Raw genomic sequence first — 22,187 nt, 5'->3', positions numbered from 1 at the left:
AGCAGCAGCGGTCATAACGATCGCACGACGGAGTGGCAGGAGATCACTCAATGAGATAGCAGCACTCGTGCTAAGGATCAGCAGATCACAGGACCACGAGTCCCCCACACTGCTGAGCAGCAGAAGATTGATGCTGCAAGAAAGTACACTTCCCTGAAGAAAGTCAGTGTACAGATAAAGGTGCAGCCACATAAAAAAAAAAAAAAAAAAAAAAAACAAAAGGGATACGAATACCAAATAGTTACCAGTAAGAAGGAGCAGTGGGCGTGCTAAGACACCTGACACAGGCATTTTAGGCACACAGCACAATACAAAAATGTCCGAATTTGAGTGGAGCGAGGAGGAACAGCCTCAGGACCTCACAGACAGTTTTAAGAAAGTGCTGGGAAGCTCCCTGGTTGACGCAGTGGCAGAGGGCGTCAGACCCCTCCAGGAGAGGCTGGAGACTTTGGAAGCCTTGCTTTCGCAGCCTAGTAACAGCACCAAGATCTGGAAGCGCACACCCGCAGATCCCGTGAAGGAGGGACAAAAGGGGAGTACACTAGCCCTCAAGAGGAAAGCCTCTGACGACCCCCGGGGCTCTTTGGAAGAGGTAGTATTAAAGACCTCAGAGGTGCCTGACGCTTTCTCTAAGCTCAAAGATGCTTATCTACGAAAGCAGACTGTGCCGAACCTCACGACCCCCAATACAGGGGATGACAACAATGGAGAACACCCAGGCTCGGAAGAGGAGCCGATGGAAGATCAGGCCTCACAGGATGAGGAGGAGGCCAAGGAGGACGACTGGGCACGTCCCAGCGAGGGTAAAAAGCTACAGAAGGAGAAGCACCTCCTAGAATCGCAAGACATGTTCGACCCGGACAGCATTCGCAATCCGAGATCCACCGAGTGGCAACCGCCCCCTCGAGTGGCACAATATATGGCAGCAAGGCTGCGCAAACCCCTGGACAAGGAGGTGAGACAAGGCCTACAGGCAGAGTGCCCACGCCCAGACATGCCGGGAAAGGTAGCGGAGGCACCCGAGCTCGACCCGAAAATGTTGACCTTTGTGTCAAAGACGAGTAAGGACCCCCGCAAGGGCATTGATAGATCCTGGAAAAGGTATTAGACTTAACAGGACCCCTAGCCAAAATAATGGACCTTGCAGGAAGGGCAAAGGATACTGGAGAAGAGGTTGACCCAGAGGCCTTAGCAGGGTGGGCCCAGAGAGCAGTCTGCCTGCTCGGGAACGCGAATTGTGCCATTGCGTCAGAAAGAAGAAAGGGTCTCCTACTCAAGATAGATTCAAAGCTCAGCGATTTGTCATCATATGAAGCGGGTGAAGGAGCCCAAGGACTCCTCTTTGGAGAGACCTTTGGAAAGGAGATGGGACGCTTCGTCGGAACATACGCTTCATTAGAAAAAGCACAAGCGTCTATCCGAAAAATATTCCCCAGTAGTTTTTGGAGGGATCGGCCGCGGCAGGGGTCACGCAGCCGGTCGCAACCAAGGAGGCAGAAGACCCCAGAACACCAGGGCGCAATACTGGGAGAACAGAGGCCAAGACACTTTCTTTCCGGCCAGGGGAAGATTCCTGAGAGGCCGTAGGTCCAGAGGAGCAGGACGAGGTCAAGGTTTTAAACCAGGTGAGAGCGATACAGTATCCCCCAGTAGGGGGGAGGACGTGCAGGTTTTTAGGGAATTGGCGCAAGCTTTCAAGCGATTCTTGGGTATTGGAGACCGTCGGAGGTCTACAGCTAGATTTCATAGAGGCCCCGGTTCAGCGGTGCAGACCGCAGAGGCAAAGACTAGCGCAAGCGGAACAGGTTTGTCTAGACAGCGAGATAGCGCAGCTAGCCACCAAACAAGCGATAGAGAAGTGCGACATACCACCGAGGTTTGTGAGCAATATGTTCCTGGTCCACAGGAAGGAGAAGGTACGCCCGGTTATAAATCTCAAAGAGTTGAACGGCTGGATTATATATCGGCACTTCAAGATGGAGGGCGTCCATCAGCTCAGAGACTCCCTAAGTGAGGCAGACTATCTGACGCGTTTCGACCTGAAAGACGCTTACCTTACGATACCTGTGATCAGAGAATGCAGACCATTCCTAGCTTTTCGCTGGCAAGAACAATTCTGGCAATTCAGGACAATGCCATTCGGTCTTGCTTCTGCACCCTGGGCTTTCACGAAGTTGATGAAGCCAGTAGCAGCAGCTATCAGAGAGAAGGGCATCAGGCTGATTATTTACCTAGATGATCTCTTACTCATGGCAGAGGACCGAGAAGTACTAGTGTACCAGACGGAATGGGTTCAGAACCTTCTGACCTCACTGGGATTCCTAGTGAACACAGAAAAGTCAGACACTACACCTGCGCAAAGACTAGACTTCCTAGGATTCGTACTAGACACCAGGAAGGGGACTCTGGAACATCCAGCTCGGAAGACGAGAGATATCAAGAGAGAGATCAGAGTATGCTTAGAGAAGAAGCAAGTATCTCTCAGGACGTTAGCGAGAATAGTGGGGCTATTAGCGGCTTCTATCCAGGCCATTTTTCCTGGTCCCCTGCACTATCGCGCACTGCAGCGATTGAAAATAAAGCATCTGCAGCAAGGTCTGAAGCACCATCAACTAGTTACCCTAGATCAAGACTCCATTACAGAGCTAGAATGGTGGTTAAAGAATATGGATGCTTGGAATGGGCGAGCCATATTTGGAGACAAGCCAGATCTGATTATAGAATCGGATGCCAGTCGGAAAGGTCGGGGGGCCAGATGCGGGTCCCTACAGACCGGAGGCAAGTGGAGCGAAGAGGAGCTTCAGTTACACATAAACTGTCTGGATCTCCTAGCAGGATTGTTCGCGATCAAGGCCTTCACGAAAGAAAGAGTAAAGTATTGTGTCCTGCTGAAGATGGACAATATGTCAGCAGTGCGATACATCAACCACTTAGGCGGCACAAGATCCAAGATGCTGGCAGAGCTAGCAAAAGACCTGTGGCATTTTTGCCTCCAGTCAGGAACATCAGTGACAGCAGAATACCTGCCAGGATCACTGAACGAAGTAGCGGATTGGAACTCTCGATACCTGACGGACTCCAGCGACTGGAAACTGGATCCGACAGTGTTTCAGAGACTGAACGCGAGATGGGGTCCATTACAGATGGACCTTTTCGCCTCCCGACTAAATGCGCAGAGGAGCCTCTACTACAGCTGGAGGATGGACCCGGGAGCTCAAGGAACTGACGCGTTCCTTCAAGAGTGGATAGGAGGACCACACTACGCTTTTCCCCCATTCATGATGTTGAGCAGAGTGCTGCGAAATGCCGGAGGGAGAAAGCGGAGCTAGTATTAGTAGCGCCTTTGTGGAGATCGCAGGTGTGGTTTCCCACTTTAATGGGACTAGTAATGGACATACCCAGAGTTCTCCCCGAAGGAGAGCGACTCCTCACGGACCCAGCTGGATTGCGTCATCCTCTGAGAGTGAGAGGGACACTCCCGTTAGTCGCGTGCAGGATATCAGGAAGCGTTGGGCGCTGCCAGGAATTTCAGCGCAGGCTGCTCAGCTCATTGCTGAATCCTGGGCTCCTTCCACTCGGAGGAGCTATGACGCAGCTTGGGCAAAATGGACAAGCTGGTGTAAGAACAGAAGTGTTCATCCCGTTTCAGCACCTGTAGTGGAGATTTTGAATTTCCTAGCAAGTTTGTTGCAGAACGGGAGAGCCTTCCGTACGATAGGAGTATACAGATCGGCAATTTCGGCAGGTCATCTCCCGATAGAAGGCACCCCAGCAGGGGAACATCCTGCAGTAGTGAGGCTCATTAGAGGAGAAAGATTTAAGGTGCCCCCGGAGCCTAGGTATGATACAACGTGGGACGTTTGCGGCAGTGCTGAACCTGCTATCAGGTTGGCCAGCTGATAAGTACCTCTCGCTCAAGCAGTTATCAGGCAAACTAGCTATGCTGTTATGTTTAATTTCCTGCAAGCGAGTATCAGATGTAAGAGCTCTGGAGATTAACAGACGGTCCTTTGGACCGGAGGGAGTCACTTTCTCCATTGTCAGAAGGACCAAGTCAGGGACCTCTACGGTCCATTATCCGTACTTCTCGAACAATCCAAAATGGTGCGTAGCGCAATGCATTAAGGAATACAAGGGTAGAACTGCGGAGAATAGGGCGGCAAGTACGACCCAGTTACTAATAGCGCACAGGAAGCCCTACCACGCGGTAGCAGCAGTTACCATCGCGAGATGGGTCAAGGAAATAATGCAAGCAGCTGGTGTGCATGTGACCGTGTATGGTGCTCATTCGGTGAGAGGGGCAATGGCCTCGTCAGCCGCGAGAGCGGGAGTACCCTTAAGTGAGATAATGCTAGCAGCAGACTGGTCCAGCGAACGTACATTTAAAGAGTTTTACTTTAAGCCAGTAGAGGGTTTGGCTAGTACGGTGTTAGGGAAGCTTTGAACAAGCATAATGCTCGCCTCCAGTCTTGTCATAGAATGAAGATTACCCCTGCTAGCTGCGCAGGGAGTATTAATTCTATTAAAGACTAAGGAGGCGAGCATTAAATTCCCACCCGAGTATTGTACTGTGTATAAAATGTCAATGCATTAGATGAGCTAGTACACTACGTACGCACCACCCTAAGATCTCCTATTATGTTTTTTCTTTATAGGAGAAGATCAGAAGAATAACTGAGGACAGTGGCGTTGCTGACATTTGCAGGAAACCTGAAGTGCCCCGGTAGTTGAGTTAAAGGTTCAGAAGAGATTTCGCACCGTTGGCGAGGATTAATTAAGAACATGAGGACGATCAGAGCAAGTAAAAGCAGAGGAGGAGTCCAAGCACAGAAAGTGGATTGTGACTGGTGGAAAGAGCATGGACTACAGAGATTCATGGATTTTGTAGTTTGAAAAAAGAAAAAAAAAAGTTTTGTTTACACTTTTCATGGTTTTTTTAAGTGTTTTGTTGAACTGCTGAAGAGTAGAAATAAATGAAGATGAAGCATAATGCTCGCCTCCTTAGTCTTTAATAGAATTAATACTCCCTGCGCAGCTAGCAGGGGTAATCTTCATTACACAGCGGTGGTAGGCAACGTTTGCCACTGTTCTGTAGCAGTAGCCTGGGCAATACATAAGTATTCCTGCTGTGCAAGTTGAACACTGAATGCCTACCAGACTGAGGGGGTAACAGACTGATACCCCCCTTAGTCTGATAGGCAGATGCTGTGTGATGGTGTTACACTCTGCCAGTTGCCTTCACTAGTGGTTCACTTAAGGGTTGTCCGGGCAAGAGGGCGGGAGGATAGCTCAGGGACAATGTGATCGCCTTGGAAGCGAGACGACAAAGAGCACCACAGGTTCGATCCGTGGGTCTGCGCTTAGAAACCACTGGGTATTAAGCGTTATAAATAACCTATCATATCAAGAGTGCAGGACAGAGTCACGTAGCTGTCAGGTCAGTGTATTGGTCTGAGCCCAATCAAAGTAATCACCTACCAGTCCACTGCACAGACATACTAATTCATGTGTTGCGTGCTTTGTTCTGCCTTAGAGTCACATAAATTACCTGCCTCTGTAAAAAGCAGTAGGTTCTGTCACCCAAATCTGTAGGCGTAGGACTGCTTAAAAAGCAATAGCCTATTGCCTAAATCTGTAGGGTTGGCAAGTATGCCAGAGCAGACCTTCCTCACTGCCAGGAAAGGAGGCCAGGGTTCTCAAAACCCCGACCCCACATAGGGAACATTGGTCTATGAGAAGAGAAAAACTCAGTGAACGAGGGGACCTGTAATGTATTACACCTGACGGAACATTCCCAAAAAGTAAGTTATTGGAAATGGTCATTTCTACCTATAAATTCAGCAGTAGCGTCACCCTCTACCCATATCCCATTTGGACTGGTGTTCCCCAGACCCTAATGTCAAATTGGGTTAGGCATTCTCGAACAGTTCAGTGAGCAGGCAGCTCCATGCACCTGCGACACCCTTCTCAGCGTGTCTAGTTGGACTAAACCACATCCCACCTCAACACCCCCCAATGTCTGCCTTAAAATCAAGGCATTTTCCTTTAGAGGTCCTTTTCCACCATCGCTGCAGTAGGTATTATATTCTGAAGCTTTCCAAGGATCTCAGGCTATTACCGCACAAGGAAACAGAGAAAATGAAAATTCGAATTGGTAGTGTTACTGTTGTCTAAATTATTTTATCCTAAACATCAAACCTGGTATAGCACAATCTACTGTTCCTGTAAGACTTGCTCACTCTAACCCGCTACATGTGCACCCGCTCTGCCGTTTACACGCATAATGCAACTATATCATGTAACTCTGCCTGTTAAACCTTCCGAATGGATTGTTTTAAACTGTTGTAGCCAAATAGCACATCTGACATAGCTCATTGTTTCATTCTTGTATGAATCGCTCATTGTCACACTATTGTAGCTCAATTTCACCCCGTATTGTCCTACCTGTCTGTCTACCTTTGCCTGTCTAAATTGCTCTAGCCACTCCTGACTTAGCTAATTGCACCCTTCATTTATGAATTGCTCACTGTCTTACTATCGTAGTGCTGTTTCACGCTGTGCTAGCTTGTCAAACTTTACGCGTATACTCATCACTGCCTCAGGTACTAATCTGTTGGTGGCGCTTTCCTGGCAACCCGAAAAAAGCACTGCCTATAGCAGCCCGAGCCACAGCACCAGCCAACCTAGCACCCACTGCGACCCAGCATGGAGAACAGGCTGCCAAACTCTGAGGACATTCTGCCCACTCCATTCCTGCCCTACCTCCTAAGGCAACCGTTCAGTATCCCAAGCCCCTCCTCCATTCCTGCCCTCCCACCTCAGCAACCGTTCAGCACCCCACACCCAGACACCTCTCACCACCACTCAATCCATGAACCTTTAGAAAACAGGCTAGCCAGGCTGAGGTGTCGCACAGAGCCAAATGTCTCAGACCTACCTCTACTAGATATCTACTTCGAGGCATGCACCTCTCTCAAGTCTGAGCATCCACCAAGCATAAGCTAGAAGATCAGCTCCCTCATCCAACCAACTGCAGGCCCCCTGCTCTGACTAACACCAGCAAGGTTACACCGATCCCAATATCTACTTTACACAAGACTAAGTCTACCTCTCCTGCCACTCCACTCCAGTTTGCTCTTATAAATGCGCGCTCTCTCCCAGCCCATGCACGGAGATACACGACTTGCTCACCAACCTGGATCTCGATGCTTTCGCCATTACCGAAACATGGCTTCACGAAGCAGCAGGACCAGCTATCTTCCTGGCCCTCCCCAGGCTACACCATTCTCTGTCATGACCGACATGACAGACTGTTCGCACTCATTGTAGAGGGTGTCCCACTCACTGTAAAGGAATCCCTCTCAGACAAATAAACAAATCACTAGGCACTAACGCAGATGCCCTATTAGTAAAACTCTCCCTCTCACCTAACTGCACGATCAACGATTGCTATCAATTTCATCTACCGCCCCCAGGCCCACTACTTGACTTTCAGGGGAACCTACTCCATCTATTAGGCAAGAATTTAAAAAACACTCCAAAATTCATCCTACTGGGGGACTTTAACCTTGGCTACAATGATGCTAAGGATAAACAAGCCAAGTCCCTGGCCAAAGCACTAAATGACATGGGGTTCCTGCAACAAATCACACACCCTACCCATTCCAAAGGACTCACTTTAGATTGGGTAGTGGACCACAACTGCGCAGCAGACATCAGCTCTAACACTCCCTCCCCCAGGGCAGACCACCACCTTATTCCTTTCTTAATCCCCACTGTTAAGATGGATTTCTGAACTCTGACCTGGAGGGGCATAGATTCAGAAGGCCAGCCTAGTTTCTTGGAACAGGGTAACCTCTGGACAAGCCAGACCAATCAGGGTAGATATGGCAGGCAGTCAAGACTAAGTCTCAGGAGGGGTGAGGGTGACTGAAGGACCTCAATGAGCACACAAAGCAAGGACACTTACAAATTACTCCAGACAGGTGTTATATCAAAAATATAGACACATTTATTATAAGGCCTTTGTAACATAGACCATGGCAAAAGAATCACAGTAACACTAAGTAAACCAACACAACACTATCAATACAATGTATATACAAGACCATTGGGGTCTAAAGGGTTAAATGTACGAAATATGTCGACAACCTAGAGTGGAAGGAAACAGGCAGTGCAGATATTCTTTAGGCCCAGTTCGACATCGAAAATACACCTAACTAAGAGGCAGTCACAGCCCTAAGAAGAGAGGAGCCTTGTGCTGAATAGTACATGCAATGCATACGCATGCGGTTGTTCCAATGGGCAGAATAGGGTCTGTTCATGGGTCTCTAGCAGCTCGGAAAGGTGGATGAGGCGATGCAGAACAAGTTCCCACTATTCAAGAAGGACCTCCACTTGAAGGCAGAGGCAGTTCGAGAGTTCGGGATGGAGTCGTAATTTCATAATAGCAGTGGAAAGGAGAAGGGCCCTCAGGGGCCACTTGTGCATAAAAATGGGCCCTTGCGCTAGGGGCCACCAGTTGGGGTAATGAGTACTCACCGGTCCCCGACGCAAGCGGACCCAAACTTCGGCAGCCCAATCCACTTCGTTTGCAGGTTCGAATGCGGAAAAAAGGACGTCTCAGCACCTTTAATTCCTGAGATACAGCGATGATTCCCAAACGAGACAGTGTTGATTTCTCCGCTCTGGGTGGATGAATCGACCCAGTTTCACTGCAGCAGGCTTCAGGGGCAAGAGGGTCACAAATGCAGAGGACTTGTAAAGGACGTTGCCGTGGCAGGGCAACACGGTAACCGCGTTTACTCCATTCCGGGCGCACTCGTCTCACTTCAGACCTGGGAATGCCAAGTGTACGAAATTCGGTGTGAGGATGCCGGGGACAAAGTGCTAGCAGTATACCGAGTTTCGAGGGCCTCCTCGAAATGGCAGTGGTGACAGAACAAAGCAACTGGGTAAGGTGGTCAGTCCACTGGTTGGCCCTGGGGCACGTCCGAGGAAGCTTACATGCAGGGTTTGATGAAGGTGCCGAGAATAGTTGGTCCCACTAGTCCAATCGGTCGAAGCGTCTTCGCAGACCATCTAGAACGAAGGACAGGACAAAGAACCTCGTGGCATGGCCATTTTGGAGCCAGGCCACCTATTTGTGCCAAGCGCGGTTAACGCGGTTAACATGGCAGGAAATGGTTCAAAATAATGCGAAAAGATAGCTGCCACCAGTCCTGTCTATGACCCATCTGCACAGTTCATAAAAAGTCCAGCGAGAGTATCTAGGGCCTTTGGAATTGAATATAGACCCAAGTGTGCTGTATGGTAAGATACATTGCACACTTGTTACATGTTGCACAAAAGTTGCAACATGAGGAAAGGACTAAGGGAAACAAAGTCTCCCAGTACTAACCATCTTAAGGGCATGTCAGTTTCCCATTAAAAAGTGAGTGAAAGCCCAGAGGAGTGCTGCTGAAGGCTGTGCTTCTCTGGCAAAGTCAGACAATGGTGTCTAAAGAGTAGCAAAAAGTTTGGGGGTTGACACATGGAGGGAAAATACATACAATTATGAAATCTTTCCTAACACCTACCATTACTAAAACTACCATACCTAACACACCCTCCGCACCAGCTCTAGCTAGATGTTCCCATAACCTTACCAAAGACAGGATCCTCCCATTACCAGAGGTCCCGACCCTCAAGCCTCCGTTTTCCAACGACCCCCTTGCGCTGGTAGAACTCTATAACACCACAATCGAAACAGCGGTAGACGACATTGCCCCACTAGAGAGAAAGAAAGCAAAAGGGAAGAAACATGCATAAGAATTGTTTGCCATATTCAAGGATTTGGCCGCCCCAGCCACTAGCACTCAAGAACTCGTGAAAGATGAAACGTGGTGCTGGAGCAAACAAACCACCATACTCAAGAAAATTGATCTACTGCAAGAAGAAATTAACTCCCACTTTAATGCCTTGCCCAACGGCAACATACCCACTTCATCACTAAAAAACCCTGACACCAAAGATAAAACGCTCTTCTCCTTCAGATAAATTACAGAGACTAAAGTAGTGACCATCCTTAAACAAATAAAACCCTCTAATTGCAAGGGTGATGTCTGCCCTGCCAATCTGATAAAAGACTGCGCAGACACAATAGCTCCATTTCTGACGGCCTTTATTAATACCTCTTTCACCTCAAGCATCATCCCTTCCTGACTTAAAGAGGCATGGGTTCGCCCACTTCTGAAAAAAACATTCTTGGACCCAGAATCACCCAACAACTACAGACCCATCACCACTAGACAAAGCTGTCTATACACAAATACAACACTTCCCTGAAGTGAACAACATCATGGGAAAGAGGCAATCAGGTTTCCGCCCAGGACACAGAACAAAGTCTGTCTTCTTGGATCTGAAGAACCAATTAGGAGAAATAATGCACAAAGGCAAGCCTGCATTGCTCTTGTTTCTTGATTTATTTGCAGTGTTTGATCTTGTTGACCACAAGACCCTCTGCGGGCAACTCAGGAATGCAGCCCAATTCTCCCCTGAAGCCACATCCTGGATTTTCTCTTTCCTTGAAGGGAGACTCATGAGAGACTTTTCGGATCAGGCGTGCGCTGCCCCAACCACAATCCACTGCGGAGTCCCACAGGGCTCCTGCAACTCACCCACCCTTTACGATATTTTCACTCTACCACTCTTCCATGACCTGCACAATCATGGCATAGCATACACAAACAATACCGATAACACACAAGTCCTCCTCCCTCTCACTGGCTCCTACGAACATGACATGGCAACACTTTGTAAAACGTCTGCCACCATCCAGACCTGGATGGCGGCCAATGGATTGTGTCTGTACGGAGTCAAAACAGAAATCCTCCTGGTAGGTCCCAAGGAAATTCTCAACAAGCTTGACACCCAAAACAGCTCCTCCACCGTAGAGAACTCCCAAATCACTCTCTCACAAGCAGTCAAAACCCTTAGGGTTTACATTGACTCCTCTCTCTCCATGATTCGCCAAGTTAGCACCATTGCATCTTCAGCAGCAGTTACTACTAAAATCATCAATGCTGTCAAACTGTCCTCCAGAAACTGTCTCTCCATTACCAGAGCCAATATTGTGGCCAAATTGGACTATTGTGACGTTCTGTTTGTGGGCATATCAGCCAAAAACCGTAACAGGCTACAAATCACTCAAAATAATGCCCTCAGAGCGGTGTTAAACATCCCCAAAAGGGAGCACATCTCTGGTGCAAGACGAGATGCCCAATGGCTCCCAGTCAAAGAGCATATATAATATTCAAGACTCTAGCAATTACCCACAAGTGCCTATCACTCACAGCACCTCCATACCTACATGAGAAAATAGTGTGAGCCTCCGCCGATAGACCCAGTGATCCCACCCCTCAAACTAGCTCAACGTCCCACCTTCAAAAGAGCCAAAGCCGGAGGCTCTAGCTTCTTATTTCTAGCACCAAAAAACTGGAATGCCTTGCCAACTACACTATGGAATGAGACCTCCCACGCAGCATTCCGCAAATCACTCAAGACCAAGCTCTTCAACTAAGTCATCCCTCCAAACTAAGCTCACTGCGGGATCCAGCTGGTTCCCCTGTAACCTTGGAACTTTAGGAACAAAGCTGCACACCATGTAAATGTCAATGTCATTTTGTATTTTCTGTTTTTCCTTTTCACTGTATCCAACAACACCCAGAGCGGGTCGTGTTTGTTTTTCTCCTGTTACAAAGTAAGCCTTATTGTAACAGAGCCACAATGCCCCAGGGCCACCTTTTGCGCTTTATAAATGTAGAAAATAAATAAATAAAAATCATCATATCCTCCTGCCCAAACGCCCTTTCTTTCACTGACAGCATGCTTCCCTTAACTTGCCTGCAGTCACAGCACCCCCTTATGGAGTAGGGTTTGAAGAGGAAGTGTCAAGTATCGTCCCCACTCCAGTTGCCCCCCTCCTATTACCTATTGAGTTCACACCAAAGTATGTGACGTATGAAGAACAGTTGAATCAGCAAAGAGCAGCATATGGGCTCTGCCCAGCACCTATCAGCATGACAGCACCTGTTAATATACTGACACCTAAGTGGACCTGGACAGAAAGGTATCCATTAAAAAAGCCATATCTACATTCTAAACAATATGACGGTTGTTTGAATAAAATACCTGAAGAAACAAAGAAGATAATGAAGGAAGATGAATGGTGGCGTCATAAGAAATTGGACTGATGCACATATAGAAGATGTAATGACCTGAGAATACTGACAAAGAGACAGAATACCATGGATAAATGACATCTTGAGCCTATGGTGAAGAAGTGGATGTCAAGATAAAGAAACCTATGCCACATACATGATGAAGATATTTAGTTTGTTTAAACGTGTACAGATGCATGTAACTGCAAGAGGCAAAGAAATCGTGAAGCTTGCTTATGGTTTATAGTTGATAGATTGTTGCAAGCGCCAACGTTTACAAGTATATACCTCAAGAAGCACTTTGTTTGTATGAATGTAAGTCCACTATGCACATAAGGAGAATCAACAAAGGTTACAAAAGGCCACAGATGGAGTGTGTCGCAGCAAGAAAATCAAGAATCAAGGCAGAACAAAACTCCGAAAAGGATGACCATGCCAAGAAGCCAAGGTCTTATCTGACTGGAATAGGCCGACATTGGATACAATTTAAGAGAGAAAAGAACAGAGGATCCTGTTCAGAAAGGTCAAGATGAGCCACAGACGTCAGAAGACTGGTAGAAATAATTCTAATATACAAAAAGACATGAAGAAAAGCCAATTTCATGGTGTCCAGTCACGTGACACAGGCAGGCTGGAAGGATGAAACGTTCACACCCATGCATGGATCTCCGCCATGTCCATACTCCTTGAAAGTTCTCAGAGTACAGAACAGACACAAGGCCATACTACAAAGCAGTAATTGACACACGACCACTGAGGTGATGATTGATTGTAGCATAATTGGTGGAAAGCTGGAGGGCAGACGAGCTTATCTGCACCTGGATGTTCTTTCTGTGTGCTGCTAGCCATAGGTGGAAAAGTATGAGTGGGGTTGATGCCAACCCAATCATAGTGGACCATGTAATCTAGGGTCCTATAGTGAGTAGAGCCAATGGGACGTCGTATTTTTAGTGACTTTCATAGTGGCCATTTTGAAGGGAGGGCTTAGTTGCTCCACCTGACATTTATTATCCAAACTCCTCTCCCCGTTACCATATACAGATAGAGTACCTATGTTAAGTTACCTTCCTATAACCAATCACGTTGCATGTTAGGTTTTTAAGCTTGCCACGTAGAATGACATTAGTACGTGCGCAGGTTGTACGTCAGTGATGATGAATTTTTGCTATAAATATTATGTTTTTTCTAAAAGTAGAGAGAGCGAGAAGATCGAGCGGTTGCTGATGTTTGTTGTACTCCCCGTTTTATGAACTTGTCATTAAACGGACTCTCTTTGCCAAACTATTGAGTTGTCTTAATTATTTGATGCATGAATATGAATCTGCATCCCCATCTATCTCGAGGGCACTGCTACTCATCTTAAAGGGCTGTTTGGAGATCATCCAGTTCAAGTTGCTGCACCCAGCTCCATGGGACCAAAGGGAAATCTATATTAAATAATGTATCTTATCTGCTCCACATTTCACTGTGAAGAGCTCCCTCCAGTGTTACAACATCATTCTGAGTCCTAAGTTATAGCGCTGCCTCTCCACCAGGTGAATGGTGATCTGTGGGCTGGTGTGGAATTTAATCTAATTTTAGCCTGTGGCCATCTGCACTGTGTGAGAAAAGTGTGAGGCTTGTAGAAGGCACCACGGTAGACCTTTGGAAGGACGGACCACGGCTTCTGCCCCTACTCCGATCTGACAAATGCCCCACTGAGTAAAAGTGCCAGGTGGCCACTGAGAGCAGCAGTAGTGGAAGTTAGAGTGAGGTCTGAGGCAGCCATCAGTCTATCAATCAACATAATAAGAAAGGTGAAATGGGTACCCTGTGCTCGGCGTATTTCAAGCAGCCCTTTCATTATGCCCCTCTGTATCCCACCTCCGCTGACTATCTGTTCTGTTGTTACCTATGAAAAGCGATCTGTTATGTATCTGTATTGTTCTATACATTTATAAAGTGCTCCATTGCTTCCCGAAGCCAGGTCTGTGCTCAATAAATACAATAATGATAATATTAATAATAATAATAAATAATAACTAAACCAAAAGCTCTTGCCTTCCATAACTCTACATGTAGATCATGATGAGGAGTGGATTCTTCAGGTTGCCCCCTTCCATCACCTACAGATTCATGCATCTGTGTTGCACATGTGGTATGAGATGTATCTTTTTGGGAGAGAAAAAGAGAGAGAATAAGACAGTGGTCTGGTGTGAAAGTGAAATGGGACCCACCTGCGAGAGGCAAGTGATATGAGTGCAGAGAGGAAACCAGGTTATTTTTCCTTCTTCGGTGTTCTCCCTTGTCCCCATCTGACTAACCGACTGACCTCTGAGATCTCTTACAACGTTGCAATGCACACACAAATCACACATCTCCCATAGATAGTCACCACAGGCTTTGCTATTAGTACACCACGTGAATCAAGCTAGGGTCAAGGTCCCCTATGCAGCCCTATCATACTCCACCACATCAATGGTTAACAAGACCTAAAGTGCTGCAGTCAGTCACATCTTGGGTTCTCCCCTTGGGATAACATATTCCCAATATTTCTTACATAGCCATAGATCCGCATTCCTGACCTGCACCCATCAACATCACAGGTTTTGCATCTGCCTCTCCTGCTATGCCACTAATGACACCTCCTATTTTCTTACACAGGCACACGCAGCAGGTTCAACAAAAATAGCAGAAGAGTGCTACAGCAACCATTTTACATTACATCAAACGGTCCTACTTCTGGGGGGCGCTGTTGTGCAGCCGAACCAATATGGCGGATTCCGCTTGAGCTCTGTGAAATGTAGGAGATATCCATCAAAGAGATCCAGGCCAGACAGTTTGTGCAAGCGCCTTTCACACTCGTCTATGTGCTTAAAGGTGACTTGAGTGTTTAACACCTATTTGCTGTGAAAATTGTGTCAGTGGCGGTGAATACTGGTGGCTGGGCCTCAGTGCGGCCTGACGAAGGAGCCATGATGGTGCATAGTGGAGCAGGTGGGCTGCTGCCAGAACCACTGCCCAATAGGGCGCCCACTCTGCACAAGTGGGAAGCCCGAGAGGCAGCGGCTGTGAACCGGGGAGCAAGGGCTGGCTCCCCCCCTGTCCCCAGCGTGTGCGCTGATTCTTGTTTCCTGCAGCCACCCGGCAGAGGGGCGGGCGGCTGTCCTGTACTCTGCTGGCTGAATCACTGTGCTGAAGTGAGGCAGTCAGCCCAAGCAGCTTTCTGCAGGTCTGACCATTGCTGACAGGATTGCAGAGGAGGAGTCTTGTGCTGAGAGCAGGTGGGATACTCTATTGTTGCAGCTCACACTCGCTCCTTGGCCTGGTGCGTCGATGCTGGTGTTCCTGGCCCAGCTTTTTAAAATCTCTATTTGTGAGTGCGGCACTGTGTGGACTCTGACACCACTGGGGTGTTTCACTTGCTGGTTTCCGCTGTACTCTCTGTTTGGACCCTTCCAGTCTGGATAATCTTTTTGCTGATGATCATATCCCTACCTGCCTTGCTCTGCTGTGCTACTGGCTCAATTTAGCTGGAATGTGATCCCTGCTTGGGACCTACCTCCAGGATCTTAGCCTGTGAATATACCACCTGCTCCTCTTGCTTCAAGTGGGCCACTTCCCTGCTGGCATGCTGGGTGCGGGATGCACACAGGCACTGCAGGGGTGTCCCTAGTCGGTGCATTCCTTGGCACACTTGGAGAAAAGCGCGGAGACTCCGATCTACGAGACTAATGGTGTGCGGTGGAGGTGCGTTCCTTGGGTCTGCTGAACTGTGCTGATCCTGATACCTTAGCGGCCTTAACGGGGCGGGCCGATCGCTGGGTCTGCTCCGATATGACGAAAGGAGCTGGCAGTCAGAAGAGTGGGAGCATGGACTGTTCTGCACGGTCCTGACATAGGCTGTCTGGCAATAGAACTTCCTTGGTGCATACACAAATACCTCCCACAGCCAGTGTGCCCGTCGCTCCACTGGATATGCATCAATTTCTGGGTACGACATTCATTCATTGCCCATTTTTGTTCACAGCACTTTTTGCTGAAATGTCTTTGCCGAAAAAAAACATTGAAAAATGTGGGGGCGAGGGAGGATATATAAGGAGTAGGGTGGGGTGGTGTATAGGAAATCAATTATAGGGGAGGAGGGGATTGAGGCGGATCTCCCGAAATAATAAAAACATAAATGCAATGATTTTTTTTTGGGAAATATTTTTCTGCAAAAAGTGCCACGAAAAAAATAAACGGGCGAAGAATCAACATAGAACCCAATTTATGCAGACCATGCAACGTGGCTTTGCCTCGGTGAACGAAAAATTGAACGATATTCAGAACAATGGTTCCACCCTTCGCACCCAACTGGAGAAGGAGACAGTGTGGATTACAGCAGTGGATGGGCCGGATTAGCTCAACTGAGAATGATGTCTTGGCGCTACAATCTACTGTTGCTACGTTATCAAAAGACATAAGTCTGATGAAAGGGGGGGCGTGACTAAATGGCCGCGAGCTAAGACGTGATCTCCGGGAGCTCCCGTTGATCCGTGCACGATCCGACGGAAAAAGAACACCCACAACCGACGAAAAGCTGAGTATATACAGGAGAAGATTCATGAAAATGCCGGGCATGCAGCGGTGCTGAGCGTTGGGCACATAACGTGGGGAGAGTGAAGCAGTGAGACGACGAAGAGTGGAAGAAGCAGTCTGCCGAGAAAAGAAAATGGCACTCGGCCAAGAACAAAGGGACAGAGGAGCGCTGCCAGATCGAACAGCAGCAAGCTGAGAAGTTTGCCCAACACAGCTATCCCGTGTAACCAGGCGATACGAGCGGAGTAAGGCGGACCGAATGTTGCGGGTGGCGTAGGCACACAGGGCTAAATAAAGCTGAGCGGCGGATACATTGTCATAGAATACTGCAGGCGGGTGCCAGAGTGAGCTACACGGCACGGCGCCGAGTACATTGTAACAACGGGAGACGAAGTGCAATGGTATGCTGGCAAAGTAGGAGCGCGCATAAAAGCATATGCCTCATAGAAGCGAGCAGACGAGGGCTGCAACAACAAAACATTACGTTTCACTGAGCCACGTGAAACCATATGGGGAACCGCTATAGATGGAATGGACACTCATTGCTGAAACTGGCTAACACTTAAAGTCAGTTGGAAGGAAAGGCAGCTGAATGGATAAACATCCTAAATAAATGTTATAACTCTACCCCTGCGCATGGGCAAAGGCGGCGCCAACATAGCTAGTACAGTGGGATGTACACCATGAAAGGCATGGAGGACACTGGACTAACACGAAGGGCCGGTTGAGGCAGGAGGGAACTATTTTTTGCGGATGGCAATGGGCCCCCTGGGATCGTGTGGAGTGTTATGGTCCATTGGAATGCATGAAATTGATAAGCCCTTATGAAGTGCACTTTTGCACGCTGCACATGAGACATTGGCACAGACACTGTCCTGGAGCGCCCAGGTTGAAGTGACTGGAAAGGGGCACCCCGCAGCCACGAAGGTACTCAAGTTGGCACAAGTGAGTAAGCAACGTGCATGGCACCGGAGGCCACCGAGGGTCATCCGCATTCAACATCAGCACAGTAGCGATCTCCTGAGGCTGGAGGCATAAAGAGGAGGCACCGGGGCTAGCAGCGCTGGGCACTGGATGACCTTGTGATCGGCAAAGCGCTGTAAAGCAAAAGCAGGGGGTCAGAGAACGCAGGTAAACACAGGCCACCGAAGGAATAAGACAAAGACCGGAGCTACGACCCACTAGTGCGCGAGTACGTGGGAGGACACAACCCATTCTGGGGTTGAGGGGAGCGACAAGAACACAATTGGACATAGTTGCAATGGCCCTGAACTGCTGAGAGCGGCCTGGTGCCACGTGAACGTTTGTGCATGAGGAGGCGCAGCTGGCTCACATTTAGACCACACAGCAGGCTGTCCTCTAAGGTTGTTCGACCCAGGATCAAACACCCCATGATGGAGGCCTATGCCAAATCGCCCCCAGTTGCGGAGGGGGGCAAGAACAAGGAGACTCCTACGACAGCGGCGGAGACACCGGGTACGATCCGGGAGGTGCTGGCAGCGATTGCTGACTTGAAAGTGGCCTGGGAGACCAGGTTGAGCCTGGCAATGGATGAACTGAAGGTGGGTCTGGACCTCAAGATCGGAGCGGTCCAAGAGGAAGTGAGCCTGCTGAGACAGGATGTGCGGAAGATCGCGGTGCGCACTGGGAATTTGGAGAAGGAGATGACCCCGACCAAGGAGGCGTGCGCCGCACATACTTAGGAGCTCCACGCCCTCGTGCAACGGGTGGGCAACCTTGAGGACAGAGCTGAGCAAGCCGAAGGGCACGCCAGGCGCAACAATATCTGCGTAGTGGGTCTACCGGAAGGGATAGAAGGGACAAACCCCACAGAATACGTGGAAACCTTGCTCTTACAGGAGATAACGGGCGGGATGCTGACCCAGGGGTTCGCGGTGGAAAGAGCGCATAGGGCCCTGACCAGGAGACCGACCCCAGGAGCCCCCCCACGACCGATGATCGCAAAGATCCTGAATTATCGGGACTGTGAGAAGATTCTTGAATTTATTAGGAAGGGTGGAACGATTGAGAGGGGGTCAGCAAAGATTACAGCGTACCCGGACTACACGCTGCTTGTACAGCGTAGCAGAATGAACTTTGGATTGGTAAAGAGAAGGCTAAGAAAAGCAGGCTACCGCTACATGCTGCTCTACCCAGCCAAGCTGAAGGTGTTTTACAAGAACAGATCCCTTTTCTTTGATTCGCCGACTGAAGCGATGGACTGGCTGGACATGCAGGGCCGACCTCAGGAATCGGATGTCCAGAAGGAAGCTGCGGAAGATAAGTAGCGTGCTGCTGCGGCACCCAGGGTGACACAGCTCAGACATTGGGACTAGAATATAGTGTTGTATTATGTTTGTGGGGAGTTCTGGACCCGTAGGACGTATTTCTCCTAAAATAGACGATAGGGAGCTCTTGGTAGGCACCTCTTGACCCCAATAGTTGTATACTTAGTTAGGTCACTGTTAGATTGGTGACGCCCCGCGGGGTCCTAGTCCTCGGATAAGAGACTGGACCAGACACGGGTGGGCCTGAGATCCAGGGATGGAACTGGGCATTTGTTGGGGTAGGGTAGGGTGTGGGGAGGGGTTGAGCTGTGTGCTGTGGTGGGTAGTTGGGGAACAGGGAGGGAGGGAACTGTTGTCAGAGGGAAGGGGGGAGTCGGAAAACAAATCATCAGGGAGGGCACTGAAGGGAGTGGTGGATTAGGAACAGACTGAGTAGATGGCATCGGGTAATCTCCGCATTGTGACCTGGAATGTACGGGGCCTAAACAGTTATTTGAAACGTAATAAAGTTATGTTGTCCTTAAAGAGGATGCGCATTGATATAGCCCTGCTGCAGGAGACTCATCTCACCAGGGAGAAGTTAGAGGTGGTTAAGAAGAAATGGAGGGGTGGCGTGGTGGGGGCCACGTACTCAGCGTACGCTAGGGGGGTTATCACCTGGGTGGCACCACATGTGCCGTTTCAGGTGCTTAGCTCAACGGTAGACCCGGATGGTAGAATGGTGGTGGTAACGGGGCTCCTGGAAAATAGGGAGGTGCACATTATTAATCTGTACGCCCCTAACCATGATACTGCGGCTTATTTTAGAGCCCTTTATGGCAAACTGGGCCCCCTGGCTGGGGGTGCGACGATGTGGGGAGGGGACTTTAATTGCACCCTGAACCCCAAACTGGATAGGTCAGTTGACAGGGTGGGGAAAGTGGCGCCGGCGGCTAAAGCGCTAGGGACATTGTTGGAAGACCTGGGCCTGGAGGATGTGTGGAGGAGGCTGCATCCCACGGATAGGCAGTACTCGCACTACGCAGCGCCACAGGACTTGCATACGAGGCTAGATTATGTGTTTGTAGCGGCTGAAATAATGGTAGAAATGGTAGGAGCCAAATATAAGGCCCGGGTATTATCCGACCACTCGCCTCTGGTAGTGGAGTGGCTACATCAGCCCCCCAGATCGCGGATCCCAACTGGGAGACTTAGGACAGAAGCACTGCAGGATGAGGGGTTCTGGGAAGATCTGAGGGATGCCATTGAGGAGTACTTTGATATAAACACGGGCAGCGTACGATCTGTGGGAACGCTGTGGGAGGCGTTTAAGGTGGTGGCACGAGGAGTAGCCATTTCCAAGTCTAAAGAGCTCCAGGGGGGTATTGAAAGGGAACTGCAAGAAACGGAGAGGGAACTGGAGGGTCTAACACGACAAGAGAACACAACTTGTGATAATAGGACAAAGATAAAGGACCTACAGTTAACCTGCTGTGCACTTTGGGATAGACTTTGCAGATTAAATTACAAGAAATACACTGCGAGGCTACACGCAGGGGGCGATAAGCCGGGCAGATTGCTGGACTGGCTATATAAGAGTGAGACCCCCCGCTCAGTGATCCGGGAAATTAGGGGCGAGGGAGGTCGCATCTGTAATACCCAGGAGGGGGTAAACGGGGAGTTCCTCAAATTGTATAGACATTTGTATGAGGACACGGGGGAGGACGTGAGTCAGGATATACGGCATACATTAGAGGACATAGAGCTGCCCACCCTGGATGACCTAGAACGCGCGGAGTTGGATGCTCCGGTCACCTCGGACGAGTTGGAGGTGGTGATCCAGAATCTGCCCACGTGCAAGGCGCCTGGGTCGGATGGGTTGCCTAGTGAGTTTTACAAGACATATAAGCAGGAGCTGCTTCAGCCACTGCTTGCCATGTTTAACGAGGCTTATGAGAAGGGGGAACTTCCGTTGTCCCTTCGCGAGGCTGTGATCATCCCGCTCCTGAAGCCAGGCAAGCCGGCCGGAGAGTGTGGGTCTTACAGACCTTTGTCCATGCTCAATCAGGACAGCAAAATACTTACGGCGGTGCTGGCTAACAGGCTTAAGAGGGTGATCGGTAAGCTGATACACCCAGATCAGACGGGCTATGTCCCAGGCAGGAATATTACTGATAACCATAGGAGGCTACACCACATTATCGACCAAACTGAGGGAGAAACGAGTGAGCTGGCCATCGTGTCGCTCGACGCAGTCAAGGCCTTCGATTCGGTACGGTGGCCTTGGCTGAAAGCGGCCCTGAGGGGATACGGAATGGGACCTGGATACATCAGATGGGTTCAGCTGTTGTACAGCACCCCAATGGCGAGGGTCAGGACGGGATCCATAGTTTCAGATATTTGGAAACTCAGTAGGGGGACGAGACAGGGATACCCCTGGTCACCCATGCTATACATATTAGCACTGGAGCCATTGGCGATATGCCTGAGGCAACAATTTGGGGAGGTGGGTATTCGCACTGTAAGTGGGAGACACTTGGTGTCACTGTACGCGGATGACATGCTCCTCTATCTGAGTTATCCGGAGGAGAACTTGCAGTATGTGTTGGAGGTGATGAACCGTTACTCCACCCTCTCGGGCATATCAGTAAACCCTGGAAAATCTAGTCTGTTTCCATTAGGCAGGTACAGGGATGTCCCGTTGAAGAGATTGCCTATCCTGCCAATACCATGGCAGACAGAGACATTTAGGTATTTGGGAGTACATATTTATCACAGGATTGAGGCGGAGCATAAACATAAAACGAAGAGGGCAATAGAGGGGGTCAAGAACAGCATGGTGTTTTGGTCCAGACTGCCCTTAACTATGATGGGGAGGGCGGCCTTGCTTAAGATGGTGGTCCTGCCCAGACTCTTGCATTTGTTTGTGAATGTCCCGTTTCTGATTCCCAGGAGCCTATTTGTGAGACTTCACAGTATGTGTAGGGGGTAACTCCAGAAACAGGGTGGCCCTGTGGAAACTCCAGAACCCGTGTGATAAGGGGGGCATAGGCCTGCCAAACTTCGAACTCTATTACCTGGCTGGGCAACTGTTGTATGTGGCCAGGTGGCTGTCAGATGAAGATTCGGAGGAAGCCAGGCTTCTGCAGGGAGACTCAGC

The sequence above is a fragment of the Ambystoma mexicanum genome, chromosome 3p, assembly GCF_040938575.1.
Source record: "Ambystoma mexicanum isolate Mex_15411 chromosome 3p, UKY_AmexF1_1, whole genome shotgun sequence".
NCBI lineage: Eukaryota > Metazoa > Chordata > Amphibia > Caudata > Ambystomatidae > Ambystoma > Ambystoma mexicanum.
This window is presented reverse-complemented; position numbering follows the sequence as displayed.